Raw genomic sequence first — 14,525 nt, 5'->3', positions numbered from 1 at the left:
GGCAGGAATCTTCATTTGGATTCAATTTTTTAAAAGTTGGGACCGGTCATTGCAGAGCAGGGTAGAAAAAAGGAACAGCAGCTCTTTCCACCAGGAAAAAAAGTCTGGAAACTTTGTCATGGAGGTGCAGTTGTTGGGGTAGCCTGGGCACTGCTTGGGCAGGAAGAGTTTTCTGTGGTGGCGCCTTTTGTCTGGCAGGAATCTTCATCTGGAGTAAAGTTTTCTGGAGGTGGGACCGGCTATTGCAGCACAGGACTGAAAAAAGGGAACAGCAGCTCTTTCTACCAGGAAAAAAAGTCTGGATCCTTTGGTTTTGAGGTGTAGTTGGTGGGGCAGCCTGGGCACTTCTTGGGCAGCAAGAGATTCCTGTAGTGGCACCTTTTGTCTAGGAGGAATCTTCATTTGCATTCAATTTTCCAGGAGGTGGGACCGGCCATTGCAGCGCAGGGAGAAAGAAGGGAACAGCAGCTCTTTCCACCAGGAAAAAATCTGGAAGATTTGGCTTCAGGTGTAGTTTGTGCAGCCTGGGAACTTCTTGGGAAGGAAGAGTTTTTTGTGGCGGCGCCTTTTGTCTGGCAGGAATCTTCATTTAGAGTAAATTTTGCAGGAGGTGGGACAAGCCATTGTAGCAGGGCTTTAAAAAGGGAACAGCAGCTCTTTCCACCAGGAAAAAAAGTCTGGATCCTTTGGCTTGAGGTGCAGTTCTTGGGGTAGCCTGGGAACTTCTTCGGCAGCAAAGACCTTTCTGTGGTGGCACCTTCTGTCTGGCAGGAATCTTCATCTGGAGTAAAGTTTTCTGGAGGTGGGACCGGCCATTACAGCACAGGACTGAAAAAAGGGAACAGCAGTACTTTCTACCAGGAAAAAAATCTGGATCCTTTGGCTTCCGGTGTAGGTGGTGCAGGCTGGGTACTTCTTGGGCAGGAAGAGTTTTCTGTAGTGGCACCTTTTGTCTGGCAGGAATCTTTATTTGGAGTAAATTTTCCAGGAGGTGGGACCGGCCATTGCAGCGCAGGGCTGAAAAAAGGGAACAGCAGCTCTTTCCACCAGGAAAAAGTTCTGGAAGTTTTGTCTTTGAGGTGAAGTTGGTGGGGCAGCCTGGGCACTTCTGGGGCAGCAAAGACCTTTCTGTGGTGGCACCATTTCTCTGGCAGGAATCTTAAGTTGGATTCAATTTCTCAGGAGGTGGAACCGGCACTAAAGAACAGGACTGAAAAAAGGGAACAGCAGCTCTTTCTACCAGGAAAAAATGTCTGGTACCTTTGGCTTTGAGGTGCAGATTTTGGGGCAGCCTGGACACTTCTTGGGCAGCAAAGACCTTTCAGTGGTGGCACCTTTTGTCTGGCAGGAATCTTCATCTGGAGTAAAGGTTTCTGGAGGTGGGACCGGCCATTGCAGCACTGGAGTGAAAAAAGGGAACAGCAGCTCTTTTTTACCAGGAAAAAAATCTGGATCCTTTGGCTTCAGGTGTAGTTGGTACAGCCTGGGTACTTCTTGGGCAGGAAGAGTTTTCTGTAGTGGCACCTTTTGTCTGGCAGGAATCTTCATTTGGATTCAATTTTCCAGGAGGTGGGACCGGCCATTGCAGCGCAGGCCTGAAAAAAGGGAACAGCAGCTCTTTCCACCAGGAAAAAGTCTGGATCCTTTGGCTTCAGGTGCAGTTCTTTCGGCAGCCTGGGCACTTCTTGGGCAGCAAAGACCTTTCTGTGGTGGCACCTTTTGTCTGGCGGGAATCTTCATTTGGAGCAAAGTTTTCTGGAGGTGGGACCGGTCATAGAAGAACAGGTTTGAAAAAAGGGAACAGCAGCTCTTTCCCTAAGGAAAAAAAGTCTGAATCCTTTGGCTTCAGGTGCAGTTCTTGGGGCAGCCTGGGCACGTTTTGGGCAGCAAGAGATTCCTGTGGCGGCACCTTTTGTCTGGCAGGAATCTTCATTTAGAGTAAATTTTGCAGGAGGTGGGACAAGCCATTGTAGCAGGGCTTTAAAAAGGGAACAGCAGTTCTTTCCTCCAGGAAAAAAAGTCTGGATCCTTTGGCTTGAGGTGCAGTTCTTGGGGCAGCCTGGGAACTTCTTGGGCATCAAGACCTTTCTGTGGTGGCACCTTCTGTCTGGCAGGAATCTTCATCTGGAGTAAAGTTTTCTGGAGGTGGGACCGGCCATTACAGCACAGGACTGAAAAAAGGGAACAGCAGTTCTTTCTACCAGGAAAAAAATCTGGATCCTTTGGCTTCCGGTGTAGTTGGTGCAGCCTGGGTACTTCTTGGGCAGCAAAGAGCTTTCTGTGGTGGCACCTTTTGTCTGGCAGGAATCTTTATTTGGATTCAACTTTTTAAAAGGTGGGACCGGTCATTGCAGAGCAGGGCTGAAAAAAGGGAACAGCAGCTCTTTCCACCAGGAAAAAAGTCTGGATCCTTTGGTTTCAGGTTGTTGGGGCAGCCCGGGCACTTCTTGGGCAGGAACAGTTTTCTGTAGTGGCATCTTTTGTCTGGCAGGAATCTTCATTTGGAGTAAGTTTTTCATGAGCTGGGCCTGGCCATTGCAGCGCAGGCCTGAAAAAAGGGAACAGCAGCTCTTTCAACCAAGAAAGAAAGTCTGGAACCTTTGGTTTCAGGTGTAGTTGGTGTAGCCTGGGCACTTCTTGGACAGGAAGAGTTTTCTGTGGTGGCACCTTTTGTCTGGCAGGAATCTTCATTTGGAGTAAATTTTTCAGAAGGTGTAACAGGCCATTGCAGGGCATGCTGTAAAAAGGGAACAGCAGCTCTTTCCACCAGGAAAAAATGTCTGGAAGCTTTTGCTTTGATGTGCAGTTGTTGGGGTAGCCTGAGCACTTCTTGGGGAACAAGAACTTTCTGTGGTGGCATCTTTTGTATGGCAGGAATCTTCATTTGGATTCAACTTCTTAGAACGTGGGACCGGTCATTGCAGAGCAGGGCTGAAAAAAGGGAACAGCAGCTCTTTCCACCAGGAAAAAAGTCTGGAAGCTTGGGCTTTGAGGTGCAGTTGTTGGGGCACCTGGGCACTTCTTGGGCAGGAAGAGTTTTCTGTGGTGGCACCTTTTGTCTGGCAGGAGTCCTCATTTGGAGTAAATTTTTCGGGAGGTGGGACGAGCCATTGCACAGCAGGGCTGAAGAAATGGAACAGCAGCTCTTTCCACCAGGAAAAAAACTCTGGAACCTTTGGTTTGGAGGTGCAGTTATTGGGGCACCCTGGGAAGTTCTTAGGAAGCAAAGAGCTTTCTGTGGTGGCACCTTTTGTCTGGCAGGAATCTTCATTTGGATTCAACTTTTTAAATGGTGGGACCGGTCATTGCAGCACAGGGCTGAAAAAAGGGAACAGCAGCTCTTGCCCTAAGGAGAAAAAGTCTGGATCCTTTGGCTTCAGGTGTAGTTGCTGCAGTCTGGGCATTTCTTGGGCAGCAAAGAGCTTTCTGTGGTGGCACCTTTTGTCTGGCAGGAGTCCTCATTTGGAGTAAATTTTTCGGGAGGTGGGACGAGCCATTGCAGAGCAGGGTTGAAGAAATGGAACAGCAGCTCATTCCACCAGGAAAAAATGTCTGGAAGCTTTGGCTTTGAGGTGCAGTTGTTGGGGTAGCCTGAGCACTTCTTGGGGAACAAGAACTTTCTGTGGTGGCACCTTTTGTCTGGCAGGAATCTTCATTTGGATTCAACTTTTTAGAACGTGGGACCGGTCATTGCAGAGCAGGGCTGAAAAAAGGGAACAGCAGCTCTTTCCCTAAGGAAAAAAAGTCTGGATCCTTTGGTTTCAGGTTGTTGGGGCAGCCCGGGCACTTCTTGGGCAGGAACAGTTTTCTGTAGTGGCATCTTTTGTCTGGCAGGAATCTTCATTTGGAGTAAGTTTTTCATGAGGTGGGACCGGCCATTGCAGCGCAGGGCTGAAAACAGGGAACAGCAGTTCTTGCCCTAAGGAAAAAGAGTCTGGAAGCTTTGGTTTTGAGGTTCAATTGTTAGTGTAGCCTGGGCACTTCATGGGCAGCAAGAGTTTTCTGTGGCACCTTTTGTCTGGCAGGAATCTTCATTTGCATTTAATTTTCCAGGAGCTGGGCCTGGCCATTGCAGCGCAGGCCTGAAAAAAGGGAACAGCAGTTCTTTCAACCAAGAAAGAAAGTCTGGAACCTTTGGTTTCAGGTGTAGTTGGTGTAGGCTGGGCAGTTCTTGGGCAGGAAGAGTTTTTTGTGGTGGCACCTTTTGTCCGGTAGGAATCCTCATTTGGAGTAAATTTTTCAGAAGGTGTAACAGGCCATTGCAGGCCATGCTGTAAAAACGGAACAGCAGCTCTTTCCAGCAGGAAAAAACGTCTGGAAGCTTTGGCTTTGAGGTGCAGTTGTTGGGGCAGCCTGAGCATTTCTTGGGGAACAAGAACTTTCTGTGGTGGTACCTTTTGTCTGGCAGGAATCTTCATTTGGATTCAAGTTTTTAAATGGTGGGACCAGCCATTGCAGCACAGGGCTGAAAAAAGGGAACAGCAGCTCTTTCCACCAGGAAAAAAGTCTGGAAGCTTTGGCTTTGAGGTGCAGTTGTTGGGGCACCTGGGCACTTCTTGGGCAGGAAGAGTTTTCTGTGGTGGCATCTTTTGTCTGGCAGGAGTCCTCATTTGGAGTAAATTTTTCGGGAGGTGGGACGAGCCATTGCAGAGCAGGGCTGAAGAAATGGAACAGCAGCTCTTTCCACCAGGAAAAAAAGTCTGGATCCTTTGGTTTGGAGGTGCAGTTATTTGGGCACGCTGGGAAGTTCTTAGGAAGCAAAGAGTTTTCTGTGGTGGCACCTTTTTTCTGGAAGGAATCTTCATTTGGATTCAACTTTTTAAAAGACGGGGCCAGCCATTGCAAAGCAGGGCTGAAAAAAGGGAACAGCAGCTCTTTCCCTAAGGAGAAAAAGTCTGGATCCTTTGGCTTCAGGTGTAGTTGGTGCAGCCTGGGCATTTCTTGGGCAGCAAAGAGCTTTCTGTGGTGGCACCTTTTGTCTGGCAGGAATCTTCATTTGGATTCAACTTTTTAGAACGTGGGACCGGTCATTCCAGAGCAGGGCTGAAAAAAGGGAACAGCAGCTCTTTCCACAAGGAAAAAAGTCTGGATCCTTTGGTTTCAGGTTGTTGGGGCAGCCTGGGCACTTCTTGGGCAGGAACAGTTTTCTGTAGTGGCATCTTTTGTCTGGCAGGAATCTTCATTTGGAGTAAGTTTTTCATGAGGTGGGACCGGCCATTGCAGCGCAGGGCTGAAAACAGGGAACAGCAGCTCTTGCCCTAAGGAAAAAGAGTCTGGAAGCTTTGGTTTTGAGGTTCAATTGTTAGTGTAGCCTGGGCACTTCATGGGCAGCAAGAGTTTTCTGTGGCACCTTTTGTCTGGCAGGAATCTTCATTTGGATTCAATTTTCCAGGAGCTGGGCCTGGCCATTGCAGCGCAGGACTGAAAAAAGGGAACAGCAGCTCTTTCCCTAAGGAGAAAACGTCTGGATCCTTTGGCTTCAGGTGTAGTTGGTGCAGCCTGGGCATTTCTTGGGCAGGAAGAGTTTTCAGTGGTGGCACCTTTTGTCTGGCAGGAATCTTCATTTGGATTCAAGTTTTTAAATGGTGGGACCGGCCATTGCACAGCAGGGCTGAAAAAAGGGAACAGCAGCTCTTTCCACCAGGAAAAAAATTCTGGAAGCTTTGGCTTTGAGATGCAGTTGTTGGGGCAGCCTGGGCACTTTATGGGCAGCAAGAGTTTTTTGTAGCGGCACCTTTTGTCTGGCAGGAATCTTCATTTGTATTCAATTTTCCAGGATGTGGGACCGGTCAATGCAGCGCAGGGCAGAAAAAACGGAACAGCAGCTTATTCCACCAGGAAAAAAGTCTGGATCCTTTGGCTTCCGGTGCATTTTATGGGGCAGCCTGTGTACTTCTTAAGGAACAAGACCTTTCTGTGGTCGCACCATTTTTCTGGCAGGAATCTTCAGTTGGATTCAATTTTCCAGAAGGTTGGACCGGCCATTGCAGCGCAGGCCTGAAAAAAGGGAACAGTAGGTCTTTCCAACAGGAAAAAAAGTCTGGAAGCTTTGGTTTTGAGATGCAGTTGTTGGGGCAGCCTGGGCACTTTATGGGTAGCAAGAGTTTTTTGTAGTGGCACCTTTTGTCTTGCAGGACTCCTCATTTGGAGTAAATTTTCGGGAGGTGGGACCGGCCATTGCAAAGCAGGGCTGAAAAAAGGGAACAGCAGCTCTTTCCAACAGGAAAAAAAGTCTAGAAGCTTTGGTTTTGAGATGCAGTTGGTGGGGCAGCCTGGGCACTTTATGGGCAGCAAGAGTTTTCTGTGGTGGCACCATATCTCTGGCAGGAAGCTTCAGTTGAAATCAAGTTCTCAGGAGGTGGGAGAAGCCATTGAAGTGCAGAGCTGAAAAAAGGGAACAGCAGCTCTGTACCTAAGGAGAAAAAGTCTGGAAGGTTCGGCTTTGAGGTGAAGTTTTTGGGGCAGCCTGGGCACTTCTTGGGCAGGAAGAGTTTTTTGTGGTGGTACCTTTTGTCTGGCAGGAATCTTTATTTTTATTCAATTTTCCAGGAGGTGGGATAAGCCATTGCAGCGCAGGGCTGAAAAAAGGGAACAGCAGCTCTTTCCACCAGGAAAAAAACTCTGGAACCTTTGGTTTCAGGTGTAGTTGTTGGGGTAGCCTGGGCACTTTTGGGCAGGAAGAGTTTTCTGTGGTGGCACCATTTGTCTGGCAAAAATCTTCATCTGGATTCAATTTTTCAGGAGGTGGGACGAGCCATTACAAAGCAGGGCTGAAAAAAGGGAACAGCAGCTCTTTCCCTAAAGAAAAGAAGTCTGTAAGCTTTTGTTTTGAGGTGCAGTTTTTGGGGCAGCCTGGGCACTTCTTGGGCAGCAAGACCTTTCTGTGATGGCACCTTTTGTCTGGCAGGAATCTTCATTTGGATTCAATTTTTTAAAAGGTGGGTCCGGCCATTGCAGAGCAAGGCTGAAAAAAGGGAATCAGCAGCTCTTTCCACCAGGAAAGATAGTCTGGAACCTTTGGTTTTGAGGCGCAGTTGTTGGGGCAGCCTGGGCACTTCTTGGGTCCCAAGAGCTTTCTGTGTTGGCAACTTTTGTCTCTGAGGTGTTTGTTCCCTGTTATGAAGTCCCTTATGGTGTCAATCACAGAGCACTGGGACTCCTCACAGGGCATGATGAAGGAATACAGCAGCAGTGTGGAAAGAGGAGGTAGAAAAATTCACTTCTGTATCTAATTGCTTTCCTCAATTAGAGAAATTGCTAATCTTATGACATGATTTGTACTGGACCCTTCTAAGGATTTCCTTTTGCCCAGACCTTTTGCTCCAGATGTGCCAGCTACACCCAATGAAACCAGAGAGAATCTCAGCAAAGCCAAAAATCAGCTCTTATGGCACTTGGCACTCTATGGGGTTTGGCACTGGAGCTCAATCTCTCTGGGATGGCTGGTCCAGAACAGTTCATTTAATGAATGGTGCTGTTGCTGAACTTCCCTGGGCACATTGCAATTGGCTACTGAGGCTGAAAGATTTCCTCGAAGGATTTTTATGTTTGGAAATTCCAGGCTGAATTTTAGGGAAAAACTCCAGTATTCTGAAAGTGGAAAGTTGATCAAACAGAAAAGTCTGTTTCTTCTACAACAGATTTGAAATAGTCCACTTGTAAAAATCACAAAGCTTGAAGTCTACTCAGCAGAGCTGATTCCTCATCTGCACTGATCATCAGCAACTGGCCTCTCTCCTATTTCAGGGTCTCATCTGTGTACACTGGATTAAGGCCTCCTCACTTCTTAAGAAAAGTAGTGTTATAAGCTCACAGTTCTGGCAAGGTTTCCTTAGCAGATGGGTTGAAAAGCAAAACTTTGTTGCCATGACCAACGAATGCAGAGCCCAAGGTTGTTTGTGGTGCTAGCTTTGCTCCACTCTCTAATAACTTCTGTCCAGATCAGCGCTGGCAACAAGAATTCCAGGTTAACGCTTGTTTCAGTTTTCAGGCTTTGCATTTCAAGAATGGGGAGTTGTTATTGGAAACTCTGCCATGGCTGTCAGTAACAGCCTTGGAAAACAGTTTTTCTTATTTCTGAGGGAGAAGTTTCCAACCCAGCTTTGGAGTATGCAAATAGTTGAATGACTTGTTGTACAATTGGAAATAAAAATCAATACATTTGGTCTGATTAATGTCTTAAGTTATATTTGGCTAAAGAGTTCTTTTCTTGTTACCTTCTTTAAAAAATAGGACCCATAAGCAGAAAGGTGATCTCCTGAAGTATTGCAACCTTTTAAGTCCACTTGTTGCCACACAACAATAGCATGCCAATATCACATCCAAAGATACAGAATCTTACAGAGATACACACAAATAGATACCTATACATATCTATGTATGTATATCTATCTACCTATACATATCTATACATATCTATACAAATACACACAAGAAAGTTTGGGGTTCCTGATGAGAGTTCTACACGGGTAATGAACAGCGGACTGGTTTGATGTGTCATACAACTGTGGGAACCATGAATGTAAGCTCTGAGCTTTGCTTTATTGTCCCGGTTTGTAACTGCCTGCCTTCCCTTTGGGGGGAACACAGGCCTCTATTTTGCACGGTCTGTTTTGTTTCACTTGGCAGTGTAGACTAGGGGCAGAAGAGTTTTTGGAGCCAAACAGCTCGATCCAGATTCAGTTCCTTTAGTGGTGCCTAAAACTCAGGAGCTGGACTCCACGGTGCCGGTGGGACCCTCCCAACTCAGCACGTTCCATGATTCCATCAAGTCCAACTGTCAGCCCAGCACTGCCCCAGCAACCCCCAAACCACTAAAGCGTGTCAGCCATGGCCAGATGCAGGCGCCTCTGAAACACCTGCCGGGGTGCTGGATCCGCCTGGGCATCCCATGGCAGTGCCCGAGCCCCCCAGAAAAACACAGCGAGAAACCTTTGTCCAGGAGCTGACCTGAAGCTCCCCTGCCTCAGCCTCGGGCCACGTCCCCCGCTCCTCCCAGCGCAGGCTCCTTTCCAGCAGCCCCCTCGGCAGAAGGCGGCTCAGGGCTCCCCTCTGCCCCCCCGGCCGGCTCCGCTCCGGCCCCGCTCCCGCCACGGCCCCGCTCGGCTCCGCACGGGGAAGGAACGCGCCCGGCCCCGGCCCGACACCCCCGGGGGCCGCGCACCGGGGGACTGTCCCCGGGGCTCACTGCCCGGGGGTCCCTCCTCGGGGGTGACTTACCGGGGCTCCCTCCCCGGGGTCACTTGCCAGGGGTTGTTCACCGCGGGTCATTCACCGGGGTTCCCTCCCCGGGGGTCACTTGCCAGGGGTTGTTCACCGCGGGTCATTCACCGGGGGTCCCTCCGCAGGGGTCACTTACCGGGGCTTCTTCCCCGCGAGTCGCTCACCGGGTGTCACTTACTGGGGGTCGCTCACGGGGGGCCGCGCACGGGGGGTCCCTCCCCCGGGGCCGCGCACCGGGGACCACTCGCCGGGGGTCTTGGGGCCGCTGCCCGGGGTCTCTGCCCGGGGGCCGCTCAGCGGCAGCGCTCCCGCTCCCGGCCCCGCCCCGCCCGCTCCCACCCAAACCCCACCAACCGCCCCTCTCGGCCCCGCCCCCGCCCCGCCCAAGCCCCGCCTCGCCCCGCCCACTCCGCCGCCTCCCATTGGCTGCGCACGTTCGGCCCTGGAGCGAGGAGCGCGCGGGGAGCGTTGCCTGGAAACCGGCCAGGGAATCCCGGGAATCCTCGAGGCGCCGCCGCTGCCCCCCCACTCCTGGAGCAGCGGCCGGGCCCGCCCGGGGAGCGGGCACTCAGCGCCCGGCTGCGGCCGCCAAAACGGGCAGGGAAGCAGGCGCGCGGGAGGCGGGCTCCGGGCCCCGGGCAGCGAGGAGCCCTTAACTGATATTTGGCTAAAGAGTTCTTTTCTTGTTACCTTCTTTAAAAAATAGAACCCACAAGCAGAAAGGTGATCTCCTAAAGTCTTGTAACCTTTTAAGTCCACTTATTGCCACACAACAATAGCATGCCAACATCACATCCAAAGATACAGAAACTTATAGGGATACACACAAATAGATATCTATACATAGGTATGTGTATATATACATATCTATACAAATACACACAAGAAAGTTTGGGGTTCCTGATGACAGTTCTACATGGGTAACAGCGGACTGCTTTGATGTGTCATACAACTGTGGGGACCATGAATGTAAGCTCTGAGCTTTGATTTACTGTCCCGGTTTGTAACTGCCTACCTTCCCTTTGGGGGGAACACAGGCCTCTATTTTGCACGGTCTGTTTTGTTTCACTTGGCAGTGTAGACTAGGGGCAGAAGAGTTTTTGGAGCCAAACAGCTCGATCCAGATTCAGTTCCTTTAGTGGTGCCTAAAACTCAGGAGCTGGACCCCACGGTGCCGGTGGGACCCACCCAACTCAGCACGTTGTTCCATGATTCCATCAAGTCCAACTGTCAGCCCAGCACCGCCCCAGCAACCCCCAAACCACTAAAGCGTGTCAGCCATGGCCAGATGCAGGCGCCTCTGAAACACCTGCCGGGGTGCTGCCTCCGCCTGGGCAACTCATGGCAGTGCCCGAGCCCCCCCGAAAAACAGAAACCTTTGTCCAGGAGCTGACCTGAAGCTCCCCTGCCTCAGCCTCGGGCCATTCCCCCGCTCCTCCCAGCGCAGGCTCCTTTCCAGCAGCCCCCTCGGCAGAAGGCGGCTCAGGGCTCCCCTCTGCCCCCCCGGCCGGCTCCGCTCCGGCCCCGCTCCCGCCACGGCCCCGCTCGGCTCTGCACGGGGAAGGAACGCGCCCGGCCCCGGCCCGACACCCCCGGGGGCCGCGCACCGGGGGTCCCTGTCCGGGGGTCACTTGCCAGGGGTCTCTCCCTCGGGGCCGCTCACCGGGGTCCGTCCGCAGGGGTCACTTACCGGGGCTTCTCCCCCGCGAGTCGCTCACCGGGTGTCACTTACTGGGCGTCGCTCACCGGGGGTCGCTCACCGGGGGCCGCGCACGGGGGGTCCCTCCCCCGGGGCCGCGCACCGGGGGCCACTCGCCGGGGGTCTTGGGGCCGCTGCCCGGGGTCTCTGCCCGGGGGCCGCTCAGCGGCAGCGCTCCCGCTCCCGGCCCCGCCCCGCCCGCTCCCACCCAAACCCCACCAACCGCCCCTCTCGGCCCCGCCCCCGCCCCGCCCAAGCCCCGCCTCGCCCCGCCCACTCCGCCGCCTCCCATTGGCTGCGCACGTTCGGCCCTGGAGCGAGGAGCGCGCGGGGAGCGTTGCCTGGAAACCGGCCAGGGAATCCCGGGAATCCTCGAGGCGCCGGCGCTGCCCCCCCACTCCTGGAGCAGCGGCCGGGCCCGCCCGGGGAGCGGGCACTCAGCGCCCGGCTGCGGCCGCCAAAACGGGCAGGGAAGCAGGCGCGCGGGAGGCGGGCTTCGGGCCCCGGGCAGCGAGGAGCCCTAAAAAGAACAAAAGTGTTGGAAGAGAGGGAACTCATCGCACCGTCACAGAACAGGCTGAGGTGGAAGGGACCCACGAGGAGCGTCGAGTCCAAGCCTTTTCCCGGCACAGCACCGACCCCAAGAGTCACACCGTGTGCCTGAACTCTGCCAGATCACAGTCCAGCAGCAGCTTCATGTGCCGTGAGGCCCCACGTGTGTGTTTGCTCCCCGTGTCTAGTGGGAGAGATGACACTCCCTTAGAGTGGAATAAAGATTATCCTAGACTGGAACTGGCAGCTGTGATAAACTGTATCCCGAGAGCATTTAACTGGTAGCAGTTTTCCCTGGGCTCTAGCTTGCTATTTATTATAGTTATTTGCAGACAGGAAAGGGGAGAGAATTAAAAAATCTCTTTCTCCTTGCCCCCTCCACAACAAGTTTGAGGACATGTGGGTGTTGAAACAGAGCTTAACAAACAGTCCAGCCTTGAGAGAGTGGGGAGAGCACAGGGGGGCTCAGTTTAACCGTTTGTCTGGTTTTCTTTCTTTCGAAGGAGGATTTATTTTTCTTAGGTGGGAAATTGCCAAAAATAGACAGCAAAATCAGACTGCAGTTCAGAGATCACATTCTCATCTCCGTGGAACCAGATCAAGAGAATGCTGTGGGTACAGTGAAGCCACCCCTGTACATTTGGGGTGGACTGGGGAGTGCATGTGAGGCATGTGAGTTGTTGCTCTCCTGTGCAAAAGGTCTATAAGGGTCATGCAGTTACACTGAGCTGGATCCTGCATCCCATTAGGGTTTGTTAGGATACTGTGGGGTTGTTTGTTGAGTGATCTGGCACATTCCAACCTTCTGGAGGGGGGGCTTCAAAACTAAATTCAGCCTATGATTCTGTATGGGAGGTACATGGCTTTTGTCTCAGCTTTGATGGGGTAGATCATTACAGCAGCTAAATGGCCTCTACAGGTCTTGATAATAGGTTTTTTTCCTATTCTTTGTATTTAAGAACAGGAATAATTTATAAAAATAGGTTTTCTCAAGAGAGGGAATTCTGCTGGTTGCAGCTGCTGCTGTGGCTGCATTTAGTCTTCACTTCTGGGTTATCTCTGTATCCAAGCAGGTGCCAGGGGCACTACTAAGTTGTTCCACAACATTGATCCATGCATCTTGCATTATGCTGTGTTTATACTGCTTCTTATCCATGAAGGTTTTTTAGTATGAAATTGTAGAAGTGCTTTTTATCTCACTTTAAAAAAAAAAGGGGGGGGGGACACAGCAAAGATTATCTTGTACAGTTTGGGGTTTGTTTGGAGGAATTGAATGTTTCCCAAAAAAAAACACACCATAACTTTCTGATTTTTTTCCTCCATCTTGCTTGTGTCCATATTGAGACTGTGTAGGTTTTGGAGACTTTTTCCCCCCAATTTTTGGGCCACCTTGCCTTCTGATGTCACACAGATCAACCCAGGATGACAGGACACATGGAAGACCTGTGTCCACAAATTCCATGTGCAACCTGCCCAGAGAGCTCTGAACTGCTTTGCACAGCTCTGACCAAGGACTGATGATGGGCATGTGATTTTTAAGAAACAGATCAGTATCAGACTGGAAATGTGTTGATGCACACCTGTTCATTAATACTTTCCCTTAAATGGCCTGTTTTCTGTACAGCATCACTCCTGGGACTCTAGCAGGGGCAGTTTTAAGGCAGAAGATGATTGTAAATAAATTTTCAGAGGTGTTTTGGAGAGTCCCTGTAGCAGTACGTTTGTATACATGTCCGGAATAAAGACAAGTGCCAAAAAATACTCAAACACACAAAATATCTTTTATTACAGTGAGAATAATAAAAATAGTAATAAACTTAGCAAGAGGAATTAAAAACTAAAAAAAAGGATACAAAATAACTACCTTATCGGGTGGCATTAAAACAAATACTAAGAACAGCATTTAATACAGTATTAACTAGTGAAAAGGGATACCAAAAAGGGATCTTAACACAATATTGTGGATAACTCGATATTGATTAGTAAAAAGGGAAACTAAATACCATAAACATAAAAGGGGAATTAAAGGAACACTAAAAGGATATTAAAAGTTTGTTCTCTCAGTTGCTTCCTGTCAATAAACTGTGCTTACCCACACAGACAGGCCAGGGCTGCCAGGATCTGCAGCAGCTGGTCGGTGCCCGTGCTTAGCGGGCGTCCCCATGGAACAACACAGTCTCCATGGCAGGATGAGGATCGCTCACCCCAGCAGTCCTGACACCCCATTTTATCAGCTCTACATTACACCACGCAGGGCCAGTACCCAGTATAAGGTGATGCCTGAGTGGCAGCCAAACACCACCTAAATCATTACCTAATGGCAACAGTCTGCATGCCCTGCTGTAGGGCAAGGGGCCAGCGACCCCTGCCCACAGAATCTTCCTCCCATCATCATCTTTCTCACCCCTATGTATGACCTCTCCCACTGTGTTTCAAGGGTAGATGTATCTATCTTGCAATATGTAGCCAAACCAAGGAAGAACTCAGCTCTGATAATAGGGGATATCAGGCTGACTTGCTAAAAAGCACAATGGACCTTACAATTCGCTTGTGCCATGAAGTTACATTGTACCATACTCTGGCTGGTTTCACATCCTAATATGATTCCTTTCTCACGCCTCTATGCTCCATTGATCATCTAATTCAAAAGTACCCCCCTTACAACTGGCATTAAAAATCATTCAAAATTTTAATTCATCTTCAAACACCGAAATAGATTTGAAATGAGGTTAATGAGAACAGTGGGGGGAAAAAAAACACCCGAACCCAAAACCAAAACAACCCCAAAAACTGTTCATTTTTCCATTGCATTTTAAACAAGGAAGGTTTGTAGAGCAGCAGAAAACAGGACACGTGAGCAGGTGTGACAGTCAGACTGGGGCTTGTTGCACTGGTTCCAGTGCTCTTTGCTTCAGTGTAACTGGTCATTTTGAGATGAGACTGGGGAAACTGGGCTGCCAGGGCAGAGACCACTGGCTGGCCCCACTGGTTTTTGCTGGGCAGTGGGTAATTTCTGCCTCACTTGTCAGAACCAGCCCACAGTTATCAGGGA

The 14,525-nt window shown here is 50.5% G+C and overlaps 1 protein-coding gene and 1 pseudogene across 1 annotated transcript in view; one reads left to right on the top strand and one right to left on the bottom strand.

Moving 5' to 3' along the window:
- The window catches only part of LOC127474815 (zinc finger protein 208-like), a 1,262,639-nt pseudogene that overhangs the window by 1,200,783 nt on the left and 47,331 nt on the right, over window positions 1-14,525 (bottom strand).
- The window catches only part of LOC127474819 (zinc finger protein 850-like), a 315,187-nt gene that overhangs the window by 264,101 nt on the left and 36,561 nt on the right, over window positions 1-14,525 (top strand). The gene's annotated exons all lie outside the window — the stretch shown is intronic.

This window comes from Manacus candei, unplaced genomic scaffold (genome assembly GCF_025592945.1).
Source record: "Manacus candei isolate 608988 ecotype Guabito, Panama unplaced genomic scaffold, ASM2559294v1 h1tg000045l, whole genome shotgun sequence".
Lineage (NCBI taxonomy): Eukaryota > Metazoa > Chordata > Aves > Passeriformes > Pipridae > Manacus > Manacus candei.
This window is presented reverse-complemented; position numbering and strand designations above follow the sequence as displayed.